Source organism: Diorhabda carinulata, chromosome X (assembly GCF_026250575.1).
Source record: "Diorhabda carinulata isolate Delta chromosome X, icDioCari1.1, whole genome shotgun sequence".
Classification (NCBI taxonomy): domain Eukaryota; kingdom Metazoa; phylum Arthropoda; class Insecta; order Coleoptera; family Chrysomelidae; genus Diorhabda; species Diorhabda carinulata.
This window is the reverse complement of record NC_079472.1, coordinates 37,383,477-37,402,362: the sequence shown is the minus strand read 5'-3', so window position 1 is coordinate 37,402,362 and position 18,886 is coordinate 37,383,477. Positions and strand designations below refer to the sequence as shown.

General features: G+C 34.3%; 1 protein-coding gene across 1 annotated transcript in view; it reads left to right on the top strand.

Annotated features, from left to right (window-relative positions):
• The window catches only part of LOC130902186 (mannosyl-oligosaccharide alpha-1,2-mannosidase IA), a 152,276-nt gene that overhangs the window by 23,592 nt on the left and 109,798 nt on the right, over positions 1-18,886 (top strand). The gene's annotated exons all lie outside the window — the stretch shown is intronic.

Genomic DNA, 18,886 nt, shown 5'->3' with positions numbered 1-18,886 from the left:
TTTTGAATAGTTGAAATCTCATTTCTTTCAAACATTAAATAATCTAGTATTATATATAATCTTTCTAGTCAAAACTCAAGTGATGGAAAGTTTTGCAACTATGTGCATATTCTAGTTCAAGACCGCGATTCGATAAGTGAAATCAACGATGATTTTAAGAATTGATATTCATACCACATGTTATTGTGAAACATTCATATTATTTTAAGTGGGTGAACATCAAAGTCCACTGAACTCAATATTGAAGTAATTGCAATAAACCATTCTAACCACCACTATCGGAATTTAAAACAGTACGTTTCACGTAGGAATAGTGATGTATTTATTAATTTACATTATTGTTTAACAACAAAACCACAATGAAAAACAGATCCAATTTGTTTGTAATTCATATTTTTTTGTTACAGGTAAATGTTGAATGAATACGTGTAATTGCGTGAGTATGTAATCATAAATAATATTTTTGTAGATTATATCTAATCTACAACAAAAATGAAAGCAACTAATGATATATGCTAATTAGGAGATTTTCTGATTATCTGTATTATTAGGTACTTCACCAATAAGACATAAAAAGCTCATGAGACTTTTACTTTTATCAAACTTCGGAAATTATGATGAGGCAGCTTATTGTGGAATATAGCTTAAAACAAAAGATTTTAAACGTCACTTTCTGTTTTAGGAAGAAATTTCGAATTTAAAACTGAATGTACAAAAACCTTTTTTTTTTAAATTCATTTTCATGTCTTAATTTTTGAGTTTTTATTCGTTTTTATTCATTTGTGTAATAAATTTAGGTGTTGTAGTAATTATTGAGTTATCATCAATTGTATTTTAAAATAAATTTTTTTACCAAGAGGTAATTTTTACGTCAAAAAAAAACGATCCAAAAAATTTAATTGTAATTATATATTTTGCATTTTTGACGATGAAAAGTAGTCTATAACACCATCGATAATAACCTTTCACAGAAAAACTGTTCTTCCAAAGCAAGACATGTTTCAATTCGATTTTCTTACCGTGCAAACCTTTGGGTAAAACTGAAGTATAAGTTTTATCCAAAGCATCATTTTTCAGCAGTATTCTCACAGTGTATGAAACAAGTACTTACTTTTTTATCAAGGTTCTTCCAATATCAAATGCAGAAGACCGTTATGCGAGGAACAATCAATATTTCATAAGTACGCACGGCACTTATACCAAATTAAGAAATGAAAAATAATGTTTACTCCCCGTATAAAATTCGGTAAACATTTAACAAACCGTCAGTCCACGTGAAGTCATTATTTTCACTGTTTACCAATGAAAACATCGAATCGAAAAGCATTTCTATTAACCGAAGCTGTCGGTCAACAATTTCTTTGTAATATTCCTGCCAGAAAGTCTGCGATAAGCATTGGCGTGCCTTGGTAAGATTAATTCAATAGCAAATTATCCAGAATTATACTAGTTTCAAAACATTGCATTTTGTCATCATGTGATTTTAAACACAAAAAACTGAATAAACGAACGGCAATAACCGAAACGTCAAGGATAGGTCGATGGCGACAAGATTATTTCCGTCAGATAAAAGACTACCGAAATTCTAATAGACACATAATTTAGCTAGATGAAACAACCCTTCATAATTCAATCAAATGATGACTCTAAAGACGATTCTGAGTACCATTTTTATTTATAAAGATACTTCGGAATTGAAATGTTTTTTTTTCTTTTGTTTTATTTGCAAAGAATTAATTTTGCTTTATGGTTTTTGCTTTGAAATTTCTTTTTCCAGAAAAAAAATGAATGGGGTACAAAAAGGGCTCAACTCACGTCTGGTACCCTGTTTAAATCGAACTCCCTTACATTTTACTCGTTTATTTACGTTTTATAATTTAATATCCAGTTGTAGCAAGTTCGTAAGGTATAATAATGATTTCTTTCAAAGTTCCAAGTAGGACTACAATTAAGTGCATCTGTCTAAATAACGGCGTATACTACCGTCCAATTTATAATGAATCGATTGCCTTTTAACGAATACTTCCTCGTATGGGATATATATATTTTTAAAAGTATTAGTCTAATTTGATGGCCCACAAAATCGCTCTACAATATGAGTCACTTTATACAATTGTGGAATTCAACTACAATCCTGAATGAATCGTAATGGTACATACCCTGTACCAAGAGTCTTTTAACGTTTGAGACGACAACTTTGATTGTTACGTAGTTTATCGTTATTATAAACAATTGATGAGTGGAATTTTATGTGGCTACGCAATCTCGCAGTCAAATACGATGTTTATCTCGATTAAAACCAGAACTTTCACTTGAATAACGGAATAAAACAGTTCATCAAAATGTATTTTTATATTAGTAACAGTACTTTTGATATCATGGTTGATTCATGATTTTTTAAACTGCCGTTAGGGTATATGTCCCGTAAATATACGGTAAATAAGTAAATGTTTTGTCAATAGGTTTTGTCGACCTAACGTCAGTCGTGCACTCATGCATAAATATGTTCGCAGTAAGCTTTAAAGTACAAACAACTGCGGAATTATTTCCTGAGGACAATATCAGACAGATGGAATTTTATGATATTATGTTGGAAAATTGAAACAAGACAAAATATTGTTATTGAAGCATTATGTACTAGAATTATAAGAACCCCAAAAGAAATATACCAGTACATGAAACAAAGGACGCAAAAGAAATAGTTGTTTTGAATAACATTGGAATAGGTATTTAGAAAAATATAACGTCGAAATAGAAGTGACGAATACTGTAAACGATTATGTGAAGACATACATCAAAATTGGCTATTGGTGTGTGGCCAGGAATCATTGCGAACATATGTCTGCCAAAGACCTATATCCTTTGATCTAACCTTTCAAAGCCAGTAGGCAAACTGTAAAGCTTGTACAAATACTTGAATCTCGCTTAGAGGAGTGCTGAACACTCACCAATAACATGGTCTGCAGTTTCTTTTTACTAAACTCACAAGTGACATTCTGGATCGTTCGGAGATAGCATCTCAGATGACTGTGTCCCGTTAAAAGACCAAATGAACTTCGCATCTCTTTAAATGAAGCAGTTGATTGGAAAACAGGCAGATGGTTCCATCCGTCTCCGCAAAGTATGTCGTGCTACTACACTACTACTTTGAGATGTTATAACTATAATTGGGTTCTAAGCACAATTGTCATAGCAGCTGTTTGAGTAGATTGAAATTACTGTGTTTCTATTGCGTCGATTAAGTATCCCCACGTTCCCAAAAATTCATTTATATTCGGCTGTCCTCTGCATAAGCTTGCTCTGGTCAAGCCATTTACGCTATGGGAGTACCAGTTGACACCTTTATTTAATATTGAGGAACTTATTTATTATGCTCGCTTCGAATTATATCATTAGGTACAAAGGTAAATAATCTAAACGTGGTATTTTCAATTGCAGCGTATTGTTCTATAGACGACCAAACAAGGTCAACGGCATTATGATTGAGGTGATATGGTGGCAAACTCGAAGTTTTATTACCATATTTTGAAATTTTTCAACTTTATAAGACTGAATCCTCTTCTCGATGCGTGATTGATTAGTGTTGAATCAGTTTATCGATGTGAAATTCATTTTCTACTTCGTCCTCGTCGTCGTTATCTGTAGTTAGTTATTGATTAGTCCCTTTCCTATTGAATAACTCGCTTTTTTTATTTAGGGAGAGACAAGTTGTAGCTCTTAATTTGGTTAGTAGTCACATGCCCGTGTCGTACGATTTTGGTTATACAAGGTGTCCAGAAAGGGTATCGGGTATTTGTAAGTTCAAGTAAACAAAAAATATTTATAAGCAATAAAAACTTTAATTGTTTTTTGATACCATATGAATTGGAAAATTATTTGGAAAAGATGATGTTATCCAAATGATGACCGTTACGTTGCTGGCACTCTTCTAAACGGGACCGAAGATTGGCGATAACACGTCGACACAAAGCTCTTGATATTGCTGCCATTTCTGACCTGATATTTTCCTTCAATTGGGTTAGGTTCGTTGGATTATTTTGATAAACCTTACTTTTAAAGTCTACCCATACAAAATAGTCAAGCAGGCTAAGGTCGGGGCTTCTGGGAGGCCAGTTGATGTTACCCCTTCACGAAATGACTTTATTAGGGAATAGTTCATTTACAACTTCCATCGAGTCATTCGAGGTATGGCAAGTGGCCCCATCTTGCTGGAACCACGTTCTTGAGTTGAAACCTGCAAATTTCTGCAACTCTGGGACCAAAAAATTTCGCAACATATCGCATAAACTGTCACTATTCACATTGATTGCTCGGCCTCGTTGATCTTCATGAAAATAAGGATCAATAATTCCTTTAGCAGACATAGCGGCCCAAACAACGTCCTTTTGGCTGTGCAGGGGTCGTTCATGCTTTCATCTCGGATTTTTGACTGCCCAGTACTGACAATTCTGCTTATTAACATGACCATTCAGGTGAAAATTTGCTGTCACACCTGTATTCTCGAATATCCTGATCCATTTCCTAATGCTATTGTCACTTGGCGCGTGGCGTGTACGATATTCCGCACAATCCAGACAATGAGCAGTCACTATTGACTATAGGATAATACGCTCGCACGCAAAATGCGCGATGCGTCCCCGAGTACTGTTCCATCGTGACTAAAACTCCACAAAATGGCAGAAGCCACGAACCCCTTCCCGCTCCCTTTCGTCACTCCTTTTCGAGTGTGGCGCGGAAACAAATACCCGATATTCTTTTTGGACACCTTGTATGTAATGTAATTTATTTTAGTTGGATTGCACATAAATATGCATAAACTTTTGCCTTAGAGTATTCGGGTTGAATTTTGAAATTTTGTATTCACATTTCATGAGTAAAAATATTTTCAATTATTAATCAAACACCCTATATAAAGATTACCGGAAACATTTTAGTAGCTTCTAAAAGCAATCGATTAAAATATTTTTATGAACTCAACCAAACACATTTATATAAATCAAGGACTGACAGCTGCACCGGTTTGATATTACAACTTCAAGAATCTATTGAAAAGTCTTGACGCGCCAAGATATTTATCTAAGAAAGTAGAATTAATAAAGCAAAAAAAATTTAACGTATATCGCAGAATCAATTGGAATGTACAAAAACAAATATAGGATTCATGACTTTACAAAAGAGGACAGGGAAGGGATACGAATGTATGCGAATGCAAATCAACCGGTCCGTCGCCTATCTGTGTTCGATAATTTCTTGCTGGTGTTGTTCTGTGAGTCGTATTGACGGCGTTTTGTTTGGATACGACTTTATTTTTCCTGTTTTTTTATGTCTCTGTGGGATCCCGTCACGGTTGAACGTCAAGAGATTTGAAATGAAATTAAAATGGTCGAAACCGAGAATTGAAATTAAACGAATCGACGAAGCAAAAACATAAAAACCAGACTTTCTACAAATAAAAAGAGATAATGCATATTACATTTCTCCCACTGTTTATTCAATTTTTGACATGTCAGGGAGCAAAGTATATAGAGGGGACAACAGAATCGATTATAGCGCTCGATGCGGTCAAATTGTCGTCAAATCATGCTCTTAAGATAAAAAACAGGTGGAAATTAAATGAACAATATAGGTGTGTTTTTGAGTACAAAATACAGGCAGAAAAAGAAGTGTAAATTTAACATATTTCCAATAGCTAAGTGGAAAGTGGATTAATGAAAAACATGGATACATGCAGTGAGGAGAAAAAAGTGAGAAGTGTATAATCTTAATCTGTAGCGTGCCGCTTTAGTTGTGTATGTTTTACACTAAAATTAATACGAGAGCCGTTTTGCATGCGTGTGGTGTAGGCGACTGCGAAGCTCTCGCACTACACTCTCCACCATTGTTTACATTCAGGCGTCAGTAGGCGTTTGGCTACAGCTGTACATGCTCCCGCCAAGTGTGAATTGCGAAGTGTGATTCGTTTTCTACAAGCCGAAGGCCATAGTGCTGCAGAAATCCATCGGAGAATGATACTTGTGTGTATGGGAAAAACTTCATGAATGATGATGTTGTGCGTGAATTGCGTCGAAAGTTTAAAGATGACCGTAGTGATGCATGATGCAGGGGGCCAAGGACGCAAATCTGTCGTTTCAGATGATCTGTTTCAACGAGTTGACAAAATGGTTGAACAAAACCGCAGATTCACCATTACTGTTTTGTTTATGGAAATTCCATAAGTTTCCAAAATAACGGTTTTTCAACTTGAAAACATAATTATAGTATTTTGTAATGCATATCGATATTTACATTGTTCTTTTGAGGCTATTATTTTTATACGGATGTTAGAAATATCATTCTATTGTCCAGCATGATTATATGAATCAATCAGATGTCGTTATCATCGCGCCCAATATATTACCTTTGCATTGATATTATTTTACTACGTTTGGCTATGTATATCTGATGACTGTTACTGTTCGATATCGTTCGATAATCCACTTTATTTTAATCTCACTGTTCGATTCGCGTTCGGCTACATCAATTTTAGAACACTCTGAATAAAATCCTTTTTCTTCGAATCGAATCGATAGAGAGTTCTCACATTTGTTTTGGCTTCTGACATTTCAATGATCAATTAGCAATTTTATTCGACAGTTGTTTGTACTGTTTCTGTACGGGGATGGTCTCAGAAGTACCTGGCTCAACATATAAAACACAAAAATTTTGTATTTTTTCAACGTAATCTCCTTTTACTTCCATACACTTTTCCCAGCGACGTTCAATAAGTTCGATTCCGTTTTTATAATAAGAATCGTCAAGTTCCTCAAAATAGCCATTAACTGCCAACATCTTTCTGGAAGTCTTCGTCCAACGAGCAATTTTTTCGAGTCTAGAAAAAGAAAATTATCTGATGAGGTAAATCCCGGCAAGAGGTAGAGATTCAAACTTTACTTCATTAATTTTGGCCATTGCAATAACGGATGTGCGAGCTGGTGCATTGTCTTGATGAAATAACTGTTTTCTTAGCCAAATGCGGCCGTTTTTGCTTGAACTCTTCACTCAAACGGTTGAATAAGATCGCATAATACTCGCGTTTTTTCAAGATAGTCAATGAAAATTATCCCACGCGCATCCCAAAATACGGACTCCATGACCTTCCTTGCAGATGGAACGGTCTTTGCCTTCTTTGGAGCCGTTTCTTCCTTGTCTGCTAGCTCGCGCACATTAAGTCGACTATCATCCAGTACCGCTTTGTAGAATTTTTTTCAACTATTCTGGATTCGTCACATCATTTGGGCGACCACTGCGATGCTCAAAGGTAAATTGTTGTGCGTACATAAGACTCACCAGTTACTGCTCTGACCAACTGGCTTTTTGCGACATTCATTCAATGTTCGGCAATTACCACAATCAATCTATACAACCTAAAATCACATGATACCAATCACTCTCTGGTCGCTTTGTTCCACCAACAACATTACTGAAGACAAAGTATGTCTTATGGTATCATAAGATAGGTTAGAATATTTCCACTAAAATCTGAAGTTTATTCAATTGCGTTGATGCATGAAGATATAAGTGATCTTGTGGGTGACATGGCAGCTTTATGTGGTATACCAAAACTACGACTTACTCCGTACCACTGTAAACTAAATCCCATTGAATTGAATAAAAACGGCAGTTGCGTAGAAAATACATCGTTTAAACAATGAAGAAATTTAAATTATGCAATTCAGAATTATTGAAAACTTTTAAAAATTCTCAGCCCACGTCACGCCACGTAAATTTATTTTTTAATCTGCTCAACAATAGAAAAAATACTAAATTCGTGATACCTACGTGGTGAAGCTAAATAGAAATACACAAAAAAATATGTCATAATAATATTGTAATATTACTTTGATCGAAAGAAATATAAATAGCGAATTCATGTGTGTTTACACCATTACACCAAATGTGTGCTACATTTACCCACCAAAACAACAACGAATTGAGTACCTTGAGCGATGTGTAGAGCTGATGATGAAAATAGTGTTTTGCATAGTAGATATGTGAAAATCGAAACGGGTGTCATCTGAGTAGACAGAATCTAGAGAAGAGCAAAAATACAGGTTATTCGACGCTCTTTTAGAAAAAGGCCATATCCGTTGTGAACATTGACTATTAACAAGGTATTATTATCTTGTTTAGTGCGTTTATAAACAGATCAATAGATGACACTCCAAACAACTGGCGTAGGTTATCCAACCATGAATGCCGTCTTGTCTCTGGTCTCTTCTTACTATCCATTTTGCCTTGGACAACTGCAAAAGACGGTATTTGTTATGTCTTAGTATTTTGTTGATGTGCTCCTTCCAGGATATTTTCAAAATACGCCGATATGGTTGTGGTTCAAGCCTCTACACCATAGAACAAAACAGAAAATATGTAACACCTGACTAGTCTTAATTTTAGTTATAAAGAATTTTCTTAGCTTGTATATAGTAGTCAAACGCAGCTGTCGAGCTCTTTTTATTCGTAATCGTATTTCTGATGCTTGGTCCCATTTCACGTTTACTGTGGTTCCGAGATATATGTACGTTTCTCTACCCGTTCTAGGTCTTGATTGTTTATCGTTAAACGCACTGCAGGATGTTGACTTTTGCTAATAATAATGTGTTTTGTTTTTGATATATTCAAAGATAGTCCATTTTCTTTACTTGCTATATATATTTTTGCATATTTTGTAGCGCTTCATTGTTATTTGCTATAATTACGTTTTGTCGGCATATTTAATGTTGTTGATTGCTTCTCCGTTGATTTGATACCATCTGGTAGATCTGTCAGTGCTTTTCTAAATATTTCTTCGGAGTAAATGTTTATTAGAAGAGGTGACAGAATGCAACTCTGTCACACTCCCCTCTTGACAGCAATTTTTCCGCTGAATTAATCACCTACTTTCATTTTTGCAGTTTGACACCAGTACATATTAGCGATAATAAGGATCTTTTCTGTCAATGCCAGTGCCAGAAAGTTGATGTGTTGTTCGTGTTTGACGTTATCGCAAGCCTTGGAGAAATAAATAAATAAAGCAAATTTGTATGTCTTTGTTCATATCTCTAGATGAGAACCAATAGGCTGAAGATGGCTTCACTTATATCTGGTGCGCTACGAAAACCAAATTGCGGTTCAGAGATGTTTGTTTTACATTTAGAGTGTATTCAATTTGTGAAATTTTGGTAGAAAATTTCGTTATGTGATTTATGAAGCTTATTAGACGGTAGCGATAAAGGTTGACTGTAGTTAGTCTTTAGGAAACTTTCCTGTATCATAGATGGTGTCAAAAAGGGTGGTCAAAATATGTTTGACAACTACTGTACATTATTAGATCGATTTACGAGAGATATAACTAAGAAACTTTTCGATAATTCAGAAAAACGATATCAAAATTCAATGAAGTGAATTTCGAATTGTTTCTTCAGCCATTCTATTCTTTATATTTTGTTCCAAGCGACTATAAACTATTTTCAAGCTTAAAATCTATTTTGAGTCTATGAAATTGGATGGCTAAGTTAAATAATTCAAGTACTGATTTTGTAACATGCATTAAGTCGCATTACTTAAATCAACCTACTTTTGATTTAATTGGAATTATATAACGAATATCAAAACAACTGACGTTGCAGTTTTAAAATATATTTCAGTGGAAGTATAATTTTGCAGATTTGGTCTAATTTGTTATATATCGCCAAAGGTTTCAATAATATTTTTCAATAGTTCACTATTTCATTGATTTCTATGCAATAAATTTAAATTGCAAATACCTCAAAAAAACTCAAATTAAAATTTTAATCATAGACGTCACATGGTATTTTATGAAAATATGTGCATTATTGGATAGTTAAATCAATTTTACTTATATTACTACTACATCTTTTTAAATATTTTTAAACATTCAAGAATTTTTAATCTAATTTTGATTACATACATATTCAATGAGAACCGTAACTACTTAATCTTCTACTATGGCTTACTTCGTTAAGATAAAAACTAGGAATTACCTCAAATTGAACTTTCCCTGATGATGATGATTTCCAAAATTTGCTGCAAGCTCCCAATATATTGGTTCTTGTTCAAACTAGTTAGCAAATACTATCCGTCTTGCTACGTTTACAGAAATGGGGTTTATTGAAAATATAAGATCTAAATACAGAGACAACACAGTTAAGATGAAGCTAGCAAAGGAAACAACAGAAGATGCTTTCTAATAAAATGCAGAAAAACTCATCGTCAACCAGAATTCACATTGTAAATACACATTAGCTGTTTAGAATACAAACTTTTAAAAAATATTGTGCCGCAAATCAATCCTTAATTAGAACGTTAGATTCACATCTCAAAGTTTTAAATAATAATTTCCCTAACTAATGAATATATACTCATTAATTACATAAAGTAAAAAACAAAAATATTACCAAACATTACATGATGCACTTATCAATTCTATCTTCGTATAAAGATCTAAATTTCGAAAATCTACGACGACGAATCTTGAATTACAACCCCTCTGAAGAGCGTGATGTAAATCGACCTTTTTGTCGATATTAACATCCCCAATGGCTCGCAATTGCAAGGAGAGGGTGTAACTACTGACTAGTTTCGATGTTATTACGTCTCATCAGAACAGTTTAACACCTCTATACATATATATTTATATATATCTTAAATGAATTCCGTCAATAAATTACAAAATAATAAAAAACGTATATATGCGATTATGCTCATATACATTGTAGCAAATGTACTTTTCAGACATTCAGAACAAGTTCCGGTATCTTGGTTTCTCATCACTCGGACGAGCTACTGATTCTATCCTAACGCAGTAGAGGTAAAAAACCTTCAATTATATACCAGCATATCCGGTATTAACCTCAATTACTCGATGCAGTCCATCTAGTTATTCAGCCGATACTAAAAATGTAATTCCGATGTGTCGCCTATATAAAATGATTTTCACAAAAAAAATGTTTACCTGGCAAGGGAATTGTAAACCCAATTATAATTTGCGACAGACGAGGCTCAAATATAAACCGGAATTTTATTATAAAAAGTTTTATTATTAACCCATTAGTACCCAAAACTTTTTTCAAATGTTGTTTCATTGAAATTGTTTCAAAATGGTCATGAATAAATAAATAATCATCAATGGAGTTACGCCCAGTCAACTTAAGTTACTTCTGATCACTTGAATAGTAATTCTACCAAGCAATTCAGGATTTAAATTAGGATAATGATATCAAACAACTTCAGTTGCATCTAAACTTAATTTTTCTCTCAATTGTTATCATCGGTGTTACAGGTTTTCTGCGGTTTTCTTGAAACGTGGTGAACTTATTCACCAGCGAAATGACCGGCATAGCTGTAACCGCTCGTCCCCCATTTAAATCAAAGAGAAACGAAACAAAAGAAAAAACAATATCCCTAAAATGAGGGGATCCGTTCTTACTTAGATTCGGGCTCTATTTTCATCTTCTGGCTATTGGTCGTCCGTTTTTCCTCGTATTCTGCCAGGACAACACAACCACAATCCCAGCCCTTCAGAGGAGCAACTCTTATATGAGACCGACTCCAACAAATCTTCTCATAATAAATTTCCCTTATCCCGCCCAAAAATTATTCGTCGAATCTCTCTCTCAATTCCATTTTTTGATGATAGTAAAATAAAGGATTCATGAAAATGAAAATAGTACCTATGTTAGAAAGACCTTTCATTTTCCACAATGTAGTCAAGTAGACAACTTGCAAAAGAAAAATTCGGTAACTCAAATTCAGTTGCTAATGGATTAAGTTATAGAGCTAAAATTTTTTACAGTTTTTCTAGATAGCCATCTTCACACTCTACATACTTTTCCCACCTCTCCGGAAGCTTTCGTATACCTTTTTCGTAAAAATGTCTCGGCTTGTCACGTAACCATTTGCGCACGAAGAATTCTTCTTTCGCATTGCTTTCGAATCACAGTCTGCTAAGTGCCTCTTTTAATGAACCAAATAAATAATAGTCGCATGTCGACAAATTGGGGCTATGGAGAGGGTGGCATTGCTTCTTAACTCAATTCGCGGAGACGCATGCAAACTTCCCAACGTGTGAATTTCTGCTCAAAATTCTGAAGTCTTGGCACCTACCTAGTCTACTACTACATAAAGAGTGATGCAATGGCAATAACAAATAAATCATGAACTCAAAAGTTCTTTAGCAGAGAGGTCACGGAATGTGCCTGAGAAGGTCACGTAGGAAATTGACAAATAAAAATAACAAGCATTGAGGCCACAGAAACCACACGAGTGGCGGATCATAAATGGAGCGACCGTGACCATGAACCTGCTGAAGCTGCTAAAAATGATGATGCCCGCCACGTCGCTTTTATTGTTACTTAAACCTTATTGATGTAAGACAAAAGCTCTTCACTCAGAAAAGACCCACTACACAAAATACATTCGGAAATTGCAAAAATACTATTTTCTACGTCCGTTATAATATTCACGTTTTTTTTCATTCATTTGCATTCATAAAAAATGTAATTTTTGAATCGGTCAAAAAGCGCGAATAAAAGTACCGTAGCGGTTCATTTTTCTCGCTTTTGTGTTTAAAAAAGTGCCGTAACGTGTCATTTTTTACCGCAATTATAAAATTGTTTTATCAAAATAGTGAACTGTGAACGCTTTCTTTCTCATGTCAATTAGTTTCTCCGATAAACTGTCACACTTTTAATTCTTGATATTCGTTCAAGAAAACCCGTTTTGTGTCTAATTAAAAGGAGTGTAGTATCATTATTAGTGATGGAGAGTAATAGTGAAGAAAGTTTAAACTGTTCACCAGAAGATGTTGTTGAATCGGCAACTTCAGCGACTATGAATATTCTCCTTGAAAAATCCAGGGAACAATATTCAAAGGAATATAATTCTTTTATGCAGTGGCGTACTATAAAAGCATAAACAGCTTCACAGAAAGAGTGTTACTAGCGTCTTCAACACTTTGGTCGACTTATTCAAAACTGAAAGGCAACCTAATGGTAAATAACGACGTAGACGTCAGTAAATACTCGAAACTCATTGCATATTTGAAAAATAAATCAATTGACTATAGACCGAAAAAATCTAAAACATTTGCCCGTGGAGAAAATAATAAGTTTCTGTTGTAAGCTCCAGACGATCATTATCTCTTGCATGAGGTATAACAGCAAAAATTTTTAATGTAAACTTAGATGTTATTTGTAACATCTTTCAGGTTGCTTTAATATTCGAAATCGCAAGAGCTCTGCGTAGGGAGGAAATATATAAAATGAAGTGTAATGATATTAATAATACCGGACATGTTTTAATTATCACAGTAACTGATACAAAAACTCATGTTCAACGTCGATTTACTTTTATTGGTGAAATATCGGACAATAGATTAAACTTGGTAAACATTTATAAAAAATATAAAAATCAACGACCCACAAATGTCAAAACAGATAATTTCTTTTTGCAATATAGAAATGGAAAATGCAAAACCCAAGTTGTAGGTATCAGTACCTTCTCAAAAATTTTTTCGTATATCGCAACATATTTGAATTTATCTAGTCCAAAAAACTACACTGGGCATACGTTTCGACGCTCCTCGGTGTCTCTATTAGTGGATTCCGGCAATCTTGGACGAAATTCATCGGACTCATTTAGGCACAACCAAAATGAAACAATTAGCCCGTCGACATGTGTACATGACCTACATAACTTTCAACCTATTCACGATCCAGATTCTGACCGTACTTAACGGGGGATACCTTCAAGTTCCGGCCTGAGTCAGATTCCACCACCAGCAGGAGCCGTTCCAGTGCTTCCCACTATTAATATCAGGCGTTCGAACCGTCCTCGCAAAGCGCCCTTTTACTTGAAATACAACAAATAACATCTTAATAAGCAAGGGAGACTAAAGAATTACGGTGGGTGGAAAACCAATATAGCTGCGGAGGGTTACGTAGAAGACTATAAAAAACTAAATGGATTACGCAGTGAAAATTTTAACGGGAACAACTTCAAGCAACATTGTAAATGTTCCTACGATCCTACCAACAATCCAATAAGTACTAATACAACTATTGACGATGTTATTTCTTTGAACTCTATAAATGTTACCAATTCAAGTACCAATAGTAATTTAACTTCTTCTTTACTTCAAAAGAATAATGCTCACAGCAATACTTTTAATATTACTATTACAAAATAAAAATTTATAGAAATTTTGTCGAATTTTTTCAAGTAGGACGGACGTAGAAAAATTTTTGTATAAGACTCGTGAGTAGATCAAACCGTCCTACTCGTGAGAAAAGGATTACTTTACTCACTTTTTGCATAAATAACTATTTTTCATGAAATCCAGCAGAATGAATTATTGAGAAACTTGAGCTTCTTCTTCTTCTTCTTACGTTAGGACTAGGTCCTGTATTTTCATCAAGGATTTGCCAACTTCCATACCACCTTATAGGTGGTCGTCCAGGAGGTCGAGCTGTGTCTGGTTTCTTTTCCTTTGCAATTTTTGCTAACCGTTCATTTGGCATTATGTCAACATGGTCTCTCCATTCTCTTCTGCGGCTCCTTGCCCATCTTACTACATCCTTAATATCGCACATGTCCCTTATTTCTTCATTTTTCTTCCTATCGAGTAACGTATGTCCTGTTATTCAACTCAGAGTCCGCATTTCTGTTGTTCTTAGGAGCCGTTTAGTGGCTGTGTTCTCCGCCCTAGTTTCTATTCCATATGTCATGACCGGCCTTACGCAAGTTTTATATATTCTAATTTTACATTTTGTGCTCATGTATTTATTTCGCCAAATTAAATCTCTAAGGTATCCTGATATTAATGCTGCCTTCGTTGTTTGTGTTTTTACTTCTTTCTTTAGATTTCTATCGCTTGTTATGTTTGTCCTTAGATATTTGAAGGACATCACTTGTTCTACACTCTGATCGTAGATCGCTAGTTTACATCTTCTCGGTTCTTTAGATATTGTCAGAGATTTTGTTTTTATTTTTTAGAGGATATTTGCATGTTGTACGTGTTCGCTATTTGTTGGAATTTATATAGGAGATTCTGTAGGTTATCTTCGTCTTCCGAGATGATTACTGCGTCATCAGCATAGCATATTATTTTTATCTCTTTGTCTCCCATTCGGTATCCTCTCCCGGCTTGCTATACTTCGTTGATGATTTCGTCCATTATAATATTGAACAGTATTGGGCTTAAGCTGTCCTCTTGTCTGATACCAGTTGCCACAGGTATTTTATTAACTAATTTGTTTGCCGTTCTCACAAAGGTATAATTATCGGTGTTAAGTTTTTCGATAACTCTTATTATATTGGGGTGAACGTTCCTTTTTTTTTAGTAGAGTTATAACATCAGTTAAGCGTATCCTATCAAACGCTTGGGTGAGATCAATGAAGCACATAAAGGCTGTCTTATTAAACTCTATGGCTTTTTCAGTTATTTGGCGCGTTATAAATATAGCATCTATAGCAGATCTGTTGTTTCTGAAATCTTGCTCTTCTTCACATATCCCGGTAGACATTACTTCTTCTGCTAAGATTTTAGTGAATAGTTTCAGAACCGTACTCATCAGGCTAATGCCTCGATAGTTTTGGGGATCGGTTTTTTCTCCCTTTTTGAAAATCGGTATCAGAAAACTTTCTTTCCATTCAGATGGTACATTTTTGACCTCTAGTATTTTATTGAAGAGGGATTGTAGTTCATCATACAGTTTGTCGCCTCCATATTTGATCATTTCGTTTGTTATTTCGTCGATGCCTGGGGCTTTTCTGTTCTTTATCTTGGCTATCATTTGTTGTATTTTATGCAGGGTGAAAATCCTATTTTGTATTCCATTGATGTTTTCATCTTCGTACGGTAATTCCTGTGCTGATACGTTAGCTTGTGTTGAACTATAAAGTTTTTCAAAATGTCTTTCCCATTCGTCTGCCGTGATTTTTGTATTTTGTATGTATTCGTTTATTGGTTTTCTCCTATCCCTCAGAAGATTCCACATTTTTTTCTGTCCCCCATATAAGTCATGTTCCATATCATTCGAAAACTTCTCCCAGTGATCTCTTTTAATTTTTCGAATATTTTCGTTGACTCTATTTCTTACAGCTTTATTATACGTTGTTGCATTGGATCTGTATTGCAGGTACGATTTTCTTTTCTCTTCGCCTAGGATCTTGACTTCTTGTCTAAACCACGGTTTTGTATTTGTTCTTCCCCCTTTTTTTATAGTCCTTCTTCCACAGGCTTCCTCTGCTGCTTGTAGTATATTAGTTCTTAGTTTTGTCCATGCTGTTTCGATGTCATCTGTCTCTTGGATATTATTAGCAGCAATTTTCTCTCTGAGGCTTTGTTGATAAAGGTATTTTGTCGACTCGTCTGATAGGGATTCTATATTCAATTTGCTTACTTCTTCGATAGGTTTGTTACAAGAACGTTGAATGGTTGTTCGCATTTTTGCCATTACAAGTTGGTGGTTTGTTCCTGCATTTACAGAAGTTAGAGATCTAGTATCCTGTATTCTTGTCGGATGGATATTTTTATTTGTAATTACGTAATCTATAGTTGATTAAGTCCTCGTGTATTTTCGAATGTATATTTATGTTGTGGTTTATGTGAGTAGAAGGTGTTATTAATTCTTAGTTCATTGTGTATGCATAGCTGTATCATTTTTTCACCACTCTCATTGATTGTTTCTTCGTTAAATCGATTTTTGATACCAGGATTAATTTCATCGCCAATTCTTGCATTGAAATCCCCTAAGATTATTATTTCGACATGATTGGGTATACCGTCTAAGACTGTTGGTAATGTCTGATAGAATATGTCTATATCCGTCTGTTTTGCTGCTGTCGGGTGCGTAGATACTTATTATATGCGTTGGTCTTGATTTTTGTAGGTTGATCGTCGCTTGAAGTATTCTGTCGTTAACGTATATTATATTGCTGATTTGGTTCTCGTAGCTTTCGTGTAGCAGTAAGCCAACTCCTGATGTTGCTCTTTCATTTTTATTTTTGTTGCTGTATATTAGAATGTAGTTTCCATATTTGCTGTTGCCTTTGCCCTTCTTTTTAGTCTCCGAAAGGGCGCATATATCTAATTTGTGTCTTTTTATTTCGAGTAAAATTTCTTGGTCTTTTTCTCGCCAGGTTGTCATTATTTAATCCAGTCACATCCGAGGCTAAATCGTTGGATCTCTGAGAACTTTGTTTTTTTTTTTACCCAAGCAGCCTCACTTGGAACCCTCCTCTTTTACCCGGGCTTGAGACCGGCTATGAAAACTATGAGTTAAAAACTTGAGCTTGCTTGGAATTAACTGGGTTGATTTCTGTCAAATACAATATCAATATCAATTTCCAGTGCCAATTTTTTTAAATATTTTAAAATTTATCGTTGTGGAAAATCCTTTTCCACAAATGTAAAAATAGAAGAAGGTTTCAAAAGTTTCAACGCTACTTTGGTCTATAATTCTTCTTTATATTGAATCAAAAATTGTCTAGACAAACATCGCCAAAAGTAATTTTAATTTGATATTGATCGTAGAGACCGGCATTTAGCTCAGATTGTTCAGAAAAAAATTTTGCTATCTACACAGATCCTCTTGTATCTTCAAGAGGAATATAATCATTCAATTATTTTATCAACGTTTCAAAATGTAACAGAGATGATGTATCAATGGATGAGTGAACAATACAAGAGAAATATTATTTTTTGTATTAAGTTGAAAGTTACCATTTTCAATTTCGTTTATTAATAATACATCTGCTTGCGTTATGACCTACATAAAATAATACGCTATAGTCAGTCAGTCCATCCCGTATTGACGAATGGAAATTAAAAGCAATAAAAATATTTTCCATCTGGAACGTGTGAAGGTGTATAGTCATTTCAGATCATTTCCAGTACACTTTATGATGATCTCCCGGCTATAATGTTTTAAAATTAGACGAAGCGTCTTGTATTAAAGAACAAAACATGTTTATAGCTTATAATATCACGACTTGCGAAAGGCTTAATCCTTAGTACTGCCGGCAGGTTAGTATCAGATAAATTTAACAACAATAATTATAGTTACAATGCTTATCTGGCCAAAAATTAGCTGAACATTACCTTTAAGAATATACTTGACCTCTATCTATCTCGATAATGTTATCTCTTTAAATATTGAAACACTTAAGTATTATAGATTACATGAATTACATATAAATTATATATATATATATATATATATATATATATATATATATATATATATATATATATATATATGTACAGGGTGTCCAAGAGTATTTGTTCATATTGGGACGAATAAAATTGACTGTTCAGAATTGCTAGGTATTTTAAGAGTACATACTCATCGAATTGCCACCCAGTCCCACTCTTTATTCCATTTTCCAGGTCCCAGAAATAATGTTCTCAAATTTTCTCCTTTATATCGATGAATCAATATCACGGTCATAAGTTCTTTAACTTTCTCATTATTCGTATTTGGCAGAGTGGAATTCTAGAACTGCTTATTTTTTTCGTATTTTTGTGTATATTTACAATTCATCTAAATATACCATTGTTTATTTGTACTTAACAACTTTAATTGTTCAATTGTTAACTCTTATATATGCCTTTCCTACCTTTTAATTGGCCCCTCGGGATGTAGAGTGGTATAATTAAATAAATAATTGGAGAATACAATTATTGGAAGATTGTTTATTATTTAAAATTATGTCTACATACAAACGCGCAGGAGCAACTCCCGTTAGGCATCGACCTCCTAGCAAAATCCAAGGGTGGATGCAAAATAGGACATTTCACCACCCTCTAGTTTTGTGAGAGATCCCGGCAGATCTTCTCATCTATTTT